Genomic DNA, 14895 nt, shown 5'->3' with positions numbered 1-14895 from the left:
CTTTCCCCCTGTGGTGTCTACACCTGGGTATGGCTTCCAGCCCTACCTGTGTGAACCAAGCGGCCTGCCTGATGGGAGCACTAGCTCCCTCCCCCTGGGCTCAGGTGCTAGCTGGCAGCCAGAGAGCCCACATCAGCCCTGGGGGAGGGAGAGGAAGGAAAACGAAATGAGTCTTCAGGGACTGGAGAATTATTTGGTGAAATGTTCCTAAGCCTTTTCTGCTTAATACCCATAAATTTCAGGGACCAGGTATGCTAACAGCTTTTGATTTATGATGTCTTTATTTTCACATCGAATTTAAGTCAATTTATGAAAGGTAGCAAGAGTAAAAGAAGCCTTTAAAAAAAATGCTTTGGGAATCCATCATGGGTCAAGCCATTTCTGTCAATCTCTGCCTCCACGTCATTAAAACAAGGGCTCGGGGTGCTGACAGCTGGGCAGCTAATTACTGTTGGACTCTGGCCCACCAGCCTCCTCCCCTCCTGGAAACTCTGCTCCCCTCCCCCAGGACCCTGCCTTTGGCAAGGCCTCTTAATGACTGCTGAGGGCCAGGAGGAAGGCCTGCCTTGGGTACATTTGGTGGGGACAGGTCTCACTCAGCTGCCATGGCCTAGAGATATTCCCAGGACCTCTAATTAAAATGCCTGCAGCCGAACGTCTGCGCTCCCATTTCATTGCTCAGGGGTTACAAGGCTCCCACTAATGCTGAACTCAAATTAACAAAACGCTGCGTCAGCCTTTCTTGCCCCATTACAATGTTATTGTCATATTTATTAGCGTGATTCCCTGTAGGTCACTGGTAGGAAGATCTGAAAAGTGAGTTAAGCATTCTCCTCGGCTATATGGGGAAAGTGCTTCACCACCTCCCTGCGGCCCACGGAAACTTGGTTTGCAATTTGTGTTCACAGAGACTGCAGGCTGGAGACACCGCTCAGCTTCTTGCACTGGTTGGGGACTAGCTCTTTCCAACTGTAATTATCTTCCATTCATGCTACTGTAAAATGACTAGGTTGCTGCCACTGCTTTTATTTCAAAGAACAGTTCTATTATTCGTTTACTAAAATTTACAATCTACAGCACTTCCTTGAATTAATTATAGTCTGAGGGGAAAATAAACAAACCTCACTGATCACATTGATCTAAATCACATTAGCCTAATTGCGTGATGTTCAGAATTAAGTTTACTTTTGCACCTCTTGCTAAATTACTCCCACCCTCCTCAGGTCTGAATGCCTGCTTCCTTGCTGGTCTGGAGGAGGCATATGTTACCCAGAGGAACAGGAAAACAGAGGAGGAAATCCTCCTTGGAATGTTTGACAAGGAAGGAAAGATACGTTACTATTACAATTTGTTCTTGGCAAAGGGACGTACACCCCAACACATTCCTCCCTGTCACCAGAAACACACTCTCAGATCCTGCAGCAAGAGAAGATTAAGAGTCTGGCTACTGGGGCTGGGATTGTGGCTTAGTGGGTACATGTGAGGTCCTGGGTCGATCCTCAGCACCCATAAAAATAAATAAATGTATTGTGTCCAACTATAACTAATATACATACATATATACATACATATATATATATATATATATTTTTTTTTTTTAAAGAGTTTGGCTACTGTATATGGTCTTGAAGGACACATCAAATTTCATCACATGAAGAAGCGAGAGAGAAGAGAATTCCAGGACACAGAAAGAAAAGATGAAAAAATAAAGAGGCTTGAGAATGTGTGGAGAAGGCAGAAGGCTCAGGTGGCCTTTTCTTTTCTATTTTCGAGTATGTTTTAGAATATGTGTAAAATATTAACATGTATGTATGCAATCTGAATATACATGGAACGGAGATGCATACTCAAGAATGCATATTATAGTAATACAAATATTGTGATGATTTAATGGAGAACATGGGCAAAAAAATTGACAACCACCAATGTAAGCAATGGACTCTCAGGTAAGCAACTGAATGACCAAATCAGGGCTCTGTTTTGCATGATGGTATCCCCTCCAAACTTCATGTTGAAACTTAACCCCTGATGCAATGTTTTAAGAAGAGTGACCTTCAGGAAGTGATTAAGTTATGGCAGTCCTGTCCACACGAATTTGCTTCCTTATAAAAGGACTCGGGTTGAAGGGAGCGCTCTCTTGCCCTTCTATCCCCTCTGCCATGTGAGGCCACTGCATTCATCTCCCCTGGAGGATGCACCATCAAAGCACTATCTGAGAAGCTGAGAACAGACCTCACCAGGTACCAGTCTGCCAGCATCTTGATCTTGGACTTCCCAGTCTCCAGAACCATAAGACATGAATTTTTTCATGTTTAAAAATTACCCAGTCTAAGGAGTTTTGTCAGAGCAGCACAAACAGACCAAAGTAATCAGATCTGTGTCTCACAGATATCCTTGGAGCAATAATAAGGTGGGTGGCAGGGAGAAGCAATTAGAAGCAAAGAGGCAGAGCAAAAGTGGCATGGCTATGGTCCCCATGAAGGGTGCTATGAGGATCTGAGCAAGGGCAACAGAGGAAATGGGGAGAGAGGGGATACAGGAAACTCTCCTGAAAGTAGCATCTATTAGACTTGTTTTCCAACTTGAAGGCATGGAAGAGTATGGGATTCTAAAACATATCTTGGATAACTGAAGAACAGTGATACATTTAAAAAAGACAGAATATTCCAATGAGAAGGGGGTAAATGATGAGTCTGGTTTGGGATCTGTTGAGTTTAGGGTGCCTGTGGAAGATGTAAGCAGGGATGACCATTAAAACAGTTGAAATTCCAAACTGGAGCTCAATAGGGCTAGCCAAGAAAGCCCTCAGGTTCATAATCCATCTCCCCTCCTGTCCATACCTCCATTGATGCACCCAGAAATCATGGGAGCACCTCTGTACACCAGGCACCCTGAACATGGTCAGTGGCAAAGGGGTAGTTAACAAGCAGAGGCTGTTCCTGGGCTAATAGGGCAGAGCCCTGGTGCTAGCCACTGTTGGCACTAGCTCAGTCCTAGAAGCTCAGTCTTGATACTTCCCAGCTGGGAGGTGTGAGGCTGTCACTATTGGTAAGAACCCAAAGCCCAGGGTGCTTATTCTCACTCTTCTCACCGTGGACCACTGCATATGGCCTGCCCCACCAGGTGGGGCCAAGAATCTACTGGAAATCCTCAGTTGGGGGTATCACTGAGTGACATGTGGATAAGAAATTCACCTTCTAAACCCCCAGGATCACTGGTCTAGAGGTAAGGTGGCTCTCCCAAGGCTTCTGCCAGTGTGTGAGATGTCACCCATTAATAGTGACAGGCCAGGGTCAAATTCAATTCACACCAACAAGTGTGTGGGTTTGAGTCATATAAGAAACACATTTTCACACCTCTCCATGCTCAATCAGCACATCTTGTCCTCTCCTCAAGTTAAGGTGTCTTCACATACTCAGGTTCTTATTGACAATGGGATTCAGGAATGCAGGACTTTTGTCCTAACCCTTGCACTGTCACTGATGCAGCGAGATATTTAACTCAGGGTGTCTCAGGCTCCAGGAAATGAAGCTTGTTAACCAGCTTATGGGGAGGTAATCCAATTTTAAAACATTAGAGATTTAAAATTTGGGCCCTAATAATTATTGCCCATTTCAGCAAGTTAATCTCTTAAGAACTGGAAGAAAAAGAAAACCTAATCAAAGTTGGATTAATAATTTTCACTTAAAGAACCCATATCATCAAGAATCCCCCTTCCAGTTGGTGCACCAAGTATCTTAGGCTGTATCCTGACCCCTGAGCGAGGTAAGACACACAAAGAGACCTGACTCAGCTATCGGAAGATCTGAGGTGCCAGACTAACACCATCAGTACAACCCCTTTTGTTGGGGTTCATCAATTTTAGGGCTTTGTGAACCTGTACTGTGCAGGGAGGGGAGGGGCAGAAGTGGAGAGGGGGATATAGAGAAATTCCAGCTGCCTTTTAAAAGGGATTTGGGGACATCAAGACTACTTCTCTGCTCTGGGGGACAGTTGGAAGCTTTGTGAATCTCTTGGCTGTCTAGAGTGAAGGTACAGGAGTGTGACTGGCCTAAAATTCTAAGAATTGTTGGTAATTTGATAAGAGATAAGAGACCACTATGAGACAGATTTACCATTGATAGTTGTTATGGTTTAGATATGAGATGTCCCCCAAAAGCTCATGTGTGAGAAAATGTAAGAAAGTTCAGAGGTGAAATGATTGCATTATGAGAACCTTGACCTAATCAGTGCATTAATCCACTTGAATGGATTAACTAGACGGTAACCGTAGGCAGGTAGGTATAGTTGGTGAAGATAGGGAACTGAGGGTGTACTTTGGAGTATATGTTTAGTCCTCAGTGAACTGAACGCTGTCTCTGTTCCCTGGTTGCTATGTTCTGAGTCACTTTCCTTCTCCACACTTTTCCACTATGGAGCAGTATGGCATGATAAACCATCATCTGGCCATATAGAAAGACTTCATTTTCCTAACCCTAGGAATAACTTTATTTTGTGTATGAACATAGTATATGTCTTCATCTGTTTTCTATTACTATAACAAAACACTTGAAGCTGAATAATTTCTAAAGAAGTTTAATTAGCTTATAATTTTGAGGCCCAAAAGTCCAAGATTGGGTAGCCCCATCTGTGCAGGCAGGCCCTCTAGTGAGGGGCTCCTTGGCTACAACACATTGTGACAGTTGCATCATGGCAGGACCATGTGTGAGAGGGACTGATCACATGGCAAGACAGGAAGTCTGAGAGATTCAGGGATCCATACTTGCTCTTTGCTTTTGTTTTTTTTTTCCCCATATTTTTTTACTGGTGCATTATAATTGTGCATAATGGTGGGATTCATTGTTACATATTTGTACCAGGCTTCCTCTTTTTACCAGGTTCACCATTTTTATAAGAACTTTCTCTACTGGCAATTTACTAAGGTCCCAAAAGAACTACTCTAATCCCTTCCAAGGGCAGCATCCCAATGACCTAATTGTCTTGCCCGAGGCCCACTTCTTAAAGGTCCCAGTACCACAACACCTCCCCCTGCAGGACAAGCTCCCAGTACATGAAACTTAGGGGACACACTGGAACCATAGTTAAACCATAGCAATGTATTTCTACTCAACTATAGACTTTGTGTTTTCAGAAATGCAATTAGTGTATACAATGAGAGAACACTCTTCTTTATTTTGTGCAGAATTCCAAGAGTTATCATTTTGGAAAACCGTGTCACAGGTAGCTCCTGCTACCTGTTTTAGACTGCACTAGAAGGTACAGCTCCACTCTTGGGAGCAACTATCAGCACCTGATCGCATAAAATTAAACTCGTATTTATTAAAATAATAGTTCTCCCTGAAAATGCATACTTTCTGATGGTAACAACTGTATATCCTTCAGCGTCGGGGTGGGGAGTAGGTTACTCTGGACATTATGTGGAGTAGGGAGTGGGTCACCTGCACCAGAAGGAGTTTAGGAATTACTTTGCTTTCATTCCCATTTATATTTCAATTAGACATCATATTAATTTTTCTTTTCTTTTTATACTGGGCATAGAACCAAGAGCTTCTTGTAAGCTAGGCAAGCATTTTACTACTGAGCTACACCCGCAGCCCTAATTTTTCTTAAATGACAGGTAGGGGCAGGTTATGTTATCTGGGAATTTCACCTCAGGGTTGTAAACAGGGTGTTAAAAATGTTAGTAATAAAAAAGGGAGGTTGAGTCTGACAGGATGGAGAGCCCACTGCTTTAAAAAAGAAAAGTTTGCTGTAAACCCAAAATGCCTTTTCAAGTGGAAACACCAGGGAATCATTTCCTTTCTGGAACCTGCTGGTCTTGGAACTGCCCAGTCTGGCTGAGCAGGAGCAGCTGGCTCTGAGGTATGAATGAGCTCTTTCTCCTCAGCCCTTGCAGGTGAAATCCCCAGTCCATTTCTCAAACTAGAAAAGACTTGGCAAACTTTATATGGTCATGTGGTTCTCAACAAGCTATGTAGCAGAAGCCTCAGTTTCCCCATCTATGTGATGGAGATAAAAACAAGCCTTCCTATGTTGACTTCCTGTGTGCATCAAACAGGTATATTTAGCTTCCCCCAGCCTCCTTGAGTATATGGCACTCAATAAATGCAAGCATGGATTTATTACCACTTGTATAGCACTTCAGGTTTACCAAGCCTTTCTCAATATTGTTTCTTTTTAGAACCTGGGCAATGGGGGCTGCCAAGGAGATCCATCCCCAGGAAGGAAGAGAGGTTCCAGGAATTTCGGGGATGTTCCAGTACTGGCTCTGACCACACTGGTAGCCAATTAGCTGGCTTTTGGAATTGGAATCTATGTGGCTCCAAATGGAGATGTATTCTGTGCAGTTCTGAGGATAAAGTGGGTCCTTAGAAGATGTAGTTGCCAGAGAAGGACGTTGGGGGAAGTACAGAAGTGAAAAGCTACTCTTGCTGACAACTGGAGCATCCTAACAATGGAAAGGTGGGGGCCTGACCTTGTCCTGGGAGGGATGCCTTCAAACCCATCTCACCTGGGAATCTGGGAATCACTTGTAGACCCTGCTCAGAGTGTAGGCTTTTGCTTTCATGTCTTTATTCAGTTATCAGATACTTTACCCTCAAGGTCATCATTTAGGTCATTATTTTAACCTTTCAACTTCTACAGAGAGGTAATCTGTCTGGGGCTTATGTGGATCCATGGGCCCCATATAAATTCTCCTTACCCTGCCCTAAATCTGTGTTCTCAGGGATGAGAAAGAGAACCTCTGGAAACTGGTAGTCAGTACACAAAACACATAAGCAGAATACAGGAAATCTGCACCAAAGGGATTTCCTTAGCTTTGTCCACGAAGCCACAAAACCTCACAATGTCCTCTGATAAAAATCTATGAGGTCCTTGGTCCTACTAAAATTTTTTTCTCTTCAGGCATGAAAATGTCAAATACAGTCTTAAGAAGTAACCTGACCAATTTCAGAATATATATATATATATATATATATATATATATATATATATATATATATATATATATATATTAAAAACTCAACTTAGCACTTGATCTAAAAAAAGATTTGGGCTGTTTCCATAGAAGTGTATGTCAAACAAACCTTTTTAAGGTACTTTTTCCTCAGTCTGCTATCAGGACACTTGAAGTTGCTTATTCTTCACTGAGTTCATGCCAAATGACTAAAAGGGAGGGCAACAGTCCTCTATGCTATCACATGTCATTGGCCCCCACACATTCCTACACACATCACACCCCAAATTGAGTTTCTGACTTCACATCCCTGGGGAGAGTTTATACTCACCTGGTCTCATTTAAAGCAACACACACTCATACAGCCTTTCACTTTGGGACCAATTAACCATTTCTACATCAGATGCTAACATAGCCCCCACCATACCATTTGCCTTCTTTATTTATAATATTTAATATTCATTATGTTACAAATACTTTTAACAAGGGCTATATTTTCACACTGTGGGTGGTGATTTGAGGCATTAGAACCAGTTTTCCCCCACTATTTCTAAGCTTTGTTTGTAATGTGCACACCAAAGTTATGTGTGTGTGTGTGTATATACACACACCCACATACACATGCATACATACATATGTGTATACATACATACACATACATATATATGAATATATATCCACTTGAAGCTTTTATGAAAATGATGTCTTAAAAGTGATACATTCAGGGCTGGGGTTGTGACTCAGTGGTAGAGCGCTTGCCTGGCACATGTGAGGCACTGGGTTTAATTCTCAGCACTACATAAAGAAATAAAGAAATAAAACCAAGATTTTGTGTCTATCTATAACTAATATATATATATATATATATATATATATATATATATATATATTTCTTATTTGTTTTTTAAGTATAAATAGACACAACACAATGCCTTTATTTTTATGTGGTGCTGAGGATTAAACCCAGGTCCCGCCTGCGCTAGGCGAGCGCTCTACCGCTGAGCCACAATCCCAGCAAAATATATATTTTTTTTAAAAAGTGATACATTCAAATATGCTCAAGCACATTTTGGCATCTGAAAGGGAGAACTCCCAGCACAAGGGGCAACACACAAAAGACTGTTGGACTGACCCCTGAATCTCAAGGCAAACTCCCCTGGTACATGCAACAGTGGCAATAGCATGAACCAAACTTGCTCAATTATAACCAGTGACCACAGACTGCTCACAATTAAAACATGACAGACATCTGTTCCCACAGCTCTGATCAATATAGCCAGCACCTCATCCAACAGTCTCTTTGGAATAAATAGCATGTATTAATAGCTGATTGATAAAAATTTTCATATCATCATCATTTCCCAATAATGAGGATACTAGATCCTAAAGAATTGTGGGGAAAAGAGGTCAGCCTCTTTTTTGAAAGGCCATGAGGAAAGAGAAGGATGCTTAGAGTCCTATAGAAGCTCAGAAATGGTTGACCCAAAGAAATTGTTTGAGTCACATGACCTCCAAATTCTGGCTCCAAAACCAGAAGTATGAATGCCCCAGAACTGGCTTACACTTTGTGTTTTTCTCTTCAGTTCTTCCTTTCCTCATTCGCCAAGACAAGGGCTGCCTGTCAAAACAGGATGCAGATCCTGAGGCCAGCCCCAGGCTGGCTTGGAAGCTGTATCCAAGGCAGAACCTCAGACATAGCCCTCAGAGAACACACTGGGCTGGTGAGAGGGCTCAGGGCCTGGCTCTGGCCACCAAGGAAAAACACACTCCTGGTATTCAACCCTGGTTTTCTCATCATAGCAATAATGTCCCAGAATAACCTATGGATAAAAGATGAAGGAAAAGGAGGAAATATTTCCTTCAATGCCCAAAGAAAAGGATCCATAGATCTAGAAGTTGAGAGCCATGTGCTCTTGTTAGCTATTATTGAATCTTTTCTAAAGCGCACCTGCAGATATGCGAAGGAGAGGAACTGTCAAATCCTCATTGGAAAGGAGAAGGACTAGGTCCCTCTACTGGGTTTTATTACAGTACCTCTTTGTTTGGTGCCATTTTCCCTCCTGGACTTAGACTCAATTGGAGGGTCTAAGTCCAATTCTTTGCTTTGCCCAGCTCAGCATTTGTCCCCAAGTTTACTACCTACCTTAACAAAAGGCTGCCCATTTCTTTAATATTACTTCCAAGCCATCTGTTTCTGACTTGGAAGAATGAGGGCTTTGGGGTCTATAATAATCAGCACAGGAAGAGAAAAGGGGCAAAGGTTTTTGTTACCAAATATTCAGCTCTCAAAAGTTGAGTCACCATCACAGAGCCAAGCAGACAACATCACCGTCTTTCAAAATACAGCACTGACACTATTTTTCCCTGGCACATTAATGTTCTCATGACAGCCAACTCCATTCCTCTGCTTCTGTGTTGTGTGCATTCTGGAGAAAGCAAGACCGCTCACTCCTCAGCCTTCCTCAAAGGCAGATGGCACCTGGCTGCAGGAAGGTGCAATCATTCTCGGAAATCAATAAGGGTGGGACCAAGTTCTGATCAATAACTGCAGCTGCCAGAAAGAAAAAAAAAGCACACCTGCCCCTCCACAAACAAAAATTTAGGTAGAGTGTGCCTGAGCTGGGGGAGGAAAGAGGAGAATATATAGTTTCACATCCCTGGATTCTACATAAAACTTAATTGATGTAACTGGTACAAACCATAGTAATCTCAGGGCAGTCTGCCATGTGGATCTGAGAATATACTCCCATGACTCCAGGGTGTCACACAGACTCAGTGGAATGACTTTTCAGCTTAATATAAAGTGAGGACTGCCACAGGGTGATAGATTCCTTTCTGCTTTCAAACAGTAGCCCAAGAAGCAATCATCCCAAGAAGCAATAGAGGTGTTTTATCTCCTCAGTGATGGCAAAGGGACCCTCCTGATTGCAAGCACTGATTTATTCCAGAATGCAGGAGTGCTGCTTGCTGCTGGTCTCTACCCCACCAGCCTGAAGGCAGGAACATTCTTGGTTCATGCCTCTGTCAGAACTGCCCGCCTAACCCAGCAGGAAGCCTTGTCACTAGTATCCCGTCCTGTCTTGGCTGAGAGAAGCGGGAGCCCCGCAAGACTAACGCTTGAAGAATCCAGTGACGTCTGGAAGGGTGATTTGCATCCCTTACCACTTGTCTGCCAGCCACTGGGGCCATGGGGCTGCCCCTCAGGGCTGCCCACCAGTGACCAGCAGCACTGGAAAGCTGTGTGCGTGTATCTGTCTGTCTGTCTAAAAGGTCTGTATGGCACAGACTGCTCTGAAATGCCTCTTCAGACATTACTTGGTGTAAATCAGGGTAAACTCAATTCCAAACCAACTGGACACATCTAAAATGGCCCTCCCGCCCACAGCTCCTCTTCTCCGACTCTCAATCTAAATCTCGGCATCTGACAAACCACGAGTGAGCGTTTGCAGAAATATGAGGGAACAAGTCCTTGCCAGAGCTGAAAATGAGATGAATGCGGCAACAATGGAAAACACTTAGCACCCCGTGGGCTGGCAGCCAGGGCACCGGACCTGGTGTGGGCGCACCAACAAACACAGGATTCACCACAGCGATTTACAGCTGAGATTTATAGCAGGGACCAGAGTGCTGCGCTCCTGCAGATGCAGAGGTTTTCAGAGAAAAGGTAGAAAAGGAAAAATGAAGAAAGAAAGTGACAGATTCAAATGCAAATCAAATATTCTGAGCTACTCTTTTGAGCTCAGAAATTTTACCGTGATTTGGGTGATTTCAATGGTCTTTGAACCACATTGGGAAATGTCAGAATAGATGTTTGAATTAAAATCCAGTGGGTTTGCCAAAGGACCAATTGTTAAAAATTGGCAGCATTCCAGAAAACTTGCCAGGCTGCATACTGCCCGAGGCTCAGAGAATTGCTAATTCCAGAGAAAGTTAATTATCACCTTATTGATAAAGGGGTAATTTTTAAAGCTTGTGGTGTAGCTTTTGTGACTCATTAATTAAAATTTAGGGTAATTTACTAGACACCCTGGTGGCTTCTGTTACATTATATTTGTACCAAAGTATTTGATTTTTCTCCCAAGAGAGTTTCAAATCCCCCTGGTCCCTCCTTACCTGTCGTCTGTCTTAGAAGGAAAAAATAAAATAAAAAACGTGTAAATCTCAAACTAGCCTTTCAGGAGATGGCAGAGTTAAGAAATAAGATGTCTGAGGATGCATTTTTTAAAAGCTCCTTCTTAGAAATGTCAAATTTGCCCACCAATAGAAAGAAGCTTGTGTGCTCACAACCAAGGAGACTGCTTTCACAAACACCATCCCCAAAAACATTAGGGTAGAATTTACGTTTCTTGATGATCAGATTGCAAGAGGGTCTTTCTTCATTTCCTTTCTCCCTCCACCCCCAAATAAAATTTCAGGGATCAGTGGGAGAAGTAAACTGGAGGTACTTGGAATTCTGAAGCTCTGAGCTTTACCCACCACCTCCGTCCAAAAGTCACAAGGGATGCACGTAGGTGTGTGTCATGTGCCCTGGGGTCTTGCAAAATTGTCAACAGACCTATGAAATGTTCTAAACTTTAACTCCCCAGATTTACAATGTAAAGGTTATTCCTGTCTGAGCATTTCTTATTATGATTTCAGAGAACTTCAGTTATGTTTCCTTAAACTTATTGAAGTAATTGAGATCTAGAAATGAAATTAAATAAAAGCCACCACATTAGAAGAGGTTTGAAGCAATCTGTTTGTGATTTTTCCCATTCTTAAGAGTTTTTAAAAATTTAAAATTTCTGTCCTTATCCTTTCGGAGTATTGCCTGATTTTTTTTTTTTTTTGGTCATTAGCAAATCTTATTGAACATTTTAATAGTCATCACTTTTTTGAATTTTCATGCCATAAGTTCTGAGGGCAGGGTCACTGTATCTGGCTCATTTCCCAGCAGCTGATCAGCTCAGCTTACCTGCTGCTAGAGGCGAGCAGCGACCCCCACCCGGGGACCCAGCACCAGAAAGTGAAACTGCTTAGCTGGTTTCGCTGGGCGAAAACACACCACCAAAAGCAAACACCCTACAGAAAGCAATGCACTTTTGTTTCTTTAATTGTTTTTTTTGTCTTGTTATTACTGTTCTTTGGCTTTCTCTCTTTTGCAACAAAATAAAAAGTAATTTGGGTGCCACAGGGAGAGAAATTTAAACATGTCACACATAAAAGAACGGAGTCTTTGTGGGATCTTCACTTTTTAAAATAATCCCATAAATCAAACAGACTGATCAATTTATCAAACCGAACACAGAGTTCCTCCACATACACAATTTAAAGAGTTAAAGAAAATGCATTTATATTTTTTAAAAATATGTCACAAATGTGTTTAAAAGGTAGATTTTGAAGCCACCAAACAACTTCTCTAAAACAGGGGTTCTATATTAACATTTTGAGTTTTGACAATCACTCGGTACTATTCAAACAATCCCTGTTTTCAAGATAGTTCTACCAAGCAACACAAAATGAGTCCCACGCAAATACTGCTCTATGAGTGCCTTTATATTTTTTATACTTTTATGATTTTATTCCATATATTCTATCTTCAAAAAACAGTCTCAAGAAAAGAAAGCAACTTATGTCCCTAACTCTTCAAAAATTGTTTCTGTGGTAGGAAAGGAAGAAAAAACAGTGCACAACAAACACCTCAATTCTGAAGCGCTTGGATGACTTTCTCAAGAACCACAGTGCCTGAGACAACTAAAAAGCCTCTTTCTCAGAAAGCTGATTTTCTAATCCTTTTGAGAACTGTCATAGAATCCAGAGGTAACACGACCAACCACTCTCATTTACTGTCACAGATAGTGGAGAAAACTTTGATCAAACACATCAGTTTCTGGTAAAATGATTTACTCTGAAGCCGCACCTTACGCTCCCCGGCAGGTCCTGTCCTGCCAGCAAGAGACACAGAGAGGACATCTCAGGCTCCAGAGGGAACATATGGAGACCAGTTCAGATCACATAGTGCTCCACCTGGGAAGGAGATGACTTTGTACTTGAACTTGGGAAAACTATCTCTAACACTCCACAGTCATCTGGATTAAAACCAGCAACCAGCAATAAACACTATTCTCATCTGTGACTGGTAGATTAGGAAAAACCAACACAAAGACAACGCGGAATATTCCATCCGGGATGTTCAAGATAAAAATCAATTTAAAAACAACACTTTGACTGTTCGTAGTACACCAATTTTAATAATCAAATTTTAGGTAGATATTTTAATCTCAGGACACACTATAATTTTTTTAATTAAAAAAGCAGAGCAAAGAAAAATTATTGCGGAAAAAAAAGCTAGCCAGTTATTTGAGTTTACATTTGGAATAAAAATAACTTTCTATGTATTTAAATGCAGAGTTAAAACGTAGTGAATATGTATATATCCAAAATTTATAAACTGTATAGTTCTATGCCACATCTTTCTTCCTGGGTCCTGGTTAAGAAAGCAAACATTGTATTTTGAATAGGAGGAACTGAAGTTTACCTGCTGGACTCAGTGGTTTTAGTGCAGGACACCGTGCATTGCCATAGGCAGGCTTGCAACCCAGAAAAACTAGAATAGGTCTTCTGTCGTGCTGACAGCTAGAAGAGAAGGATCCCGTGTCAACGACACACCCTCCAATTGTGCATCTCCCTTACCTACAGCTTGTTCACCAGAGCCCTGATCAGGGTGTTGACCAGGCCGGGAGTGTTGACTCAGAAGACAGATGACTTTCGGCACATGGGAACCGAGTATTGCAAAAGCTGTCTTCCACCCGTGTGCTAGTAGCTCACAGTAAGTCTCCAGCAGCCCTGCTCTCCGGCTGCAAACATCTCATTAGACTAATGCATTCAGCACAGGCAGAACACTCGATTTACCATAGCTACAGCAATGAATTTCCATTACGATGACAGCTTCAACCACATCATGTCCGGAAAACCAGCCAACCACTGGCTTTTAAAGAACACACACATTTTACATGCAGAAAACGAGGCCTGTGTGTGTGCGTGTGTGTGTTTCATGTTTCCTTCCTCTTAGCAGCCCAACTAAGAGAAATGTGCAATGTAGCTTTTTGTCGACACGAGCTGCAAGGTAATGACACTTCTGCTTCTTTGGTAGTTACGTCCTTGTAATAACCTGAATTATGTCACAATTGTCAGAATGGGTGTTTCCAACATTTCAGTTTTCATTACCCCTCCTCTGTTGCCATAGAAACCAGACTGTAACATCATCTCTTTGTCCCAGTCCTGCAGCAGTGAGGGCCAACACTGGGCTTATAAGATAGTGGTGATCTGACAGAGTGAATATTTGACTTCAGACAAAAAATAAAAAATAAAAAGGGAAACATTCCAACAACATCATCTTTCAGGGGAGCCTGTGTGTTCACCACAGAAGTGAGCCTGTACAGGTGAACACACCATGGCTGTACATATTAACTCTGCAGCTGCCCATAACACCTGTGTACAGGTCATTAATACTGAGCCTTGACTTTGGCTCCAGAACTGTGTGTGTAAGTGCATAAGTGTTTCCACACTCCCAAATATGTTTGCAGCCTGTGTAGGGTGGATGCCCCTTCTACAACAAAAAGGGCTTAGAAGATAGCCTTGCTGCCTTCTCTGGGACAAATCAGTTTATACTGGTGAAGGGACTTGTTCTTGTTTCCTTTTGCAGAATACAGCAAGGCTCCCCCATTGCTCATTTCATTCTCTCAGGGTACTGGGGTATTGACAAGTATTTCCTACAAGATGAAAAGCAACCCACACAGGCTTATTCCTGAGGATGAGCTGTGAGCACGTTCAGCCAGGACTAAATATCAACCAGCACTAATTAAGGCTTGGGCTTAGGCCACAACTTGGTTAGCTACTGAGAATATTAAAAAATGCAATACAACTTGAGGTTTTCCTGAATACACATGCAAAGTCAC

The 14895-nt window shown here is 42.2% G+C and overlaps 1 protein-coding gene across 9 annotated transcripts in view; it reads right to left on the bottom strand.

The window, feature by feature from the left end:
• The window catches only part of Scml4 (Scm polycomb group protein like 4), a 104282-nt gene extending 90332 nt beyond the window's left edge, over window positions 1-13950 (bottom strand). For 3 of the 9 annotated variants that reach the window (XM_071613158.1, XM_071613160.1, XM_071613157.1), the window contains exon 1: window positions 13476-13624. The gene's annotated coding sequence lies outside the window, so the exon portion shown is untranslated. The other 6 variants (XM_071613159.1, XM_071613154.1, XM_071613163.1 and 3 more) reach the window with 5 other exon arrangements.
• Window positions 13951-14895: the final 945 nt, after the last annotated feature.

The sequence above is a fragment of the Marmota flaviventris genome, chromosome 6 (genome assembly GCF_047511675.1).
Source record: "Marmota flaviventris isolate mMarFla1 chromosome 6, mMarFla1.hap1, whole genome shotgun sequence".
Lineage (NCBI taxonomy): Eukaryota > Metazoa > Chordata > Mammalia > Rodentia > Sciuridae > Marmota > Marmota flaviventris.
Note: the sequence above shows the minus strand (reverse complement) of the source record. Positions and strands in the feature narration are given on the sequence as shown.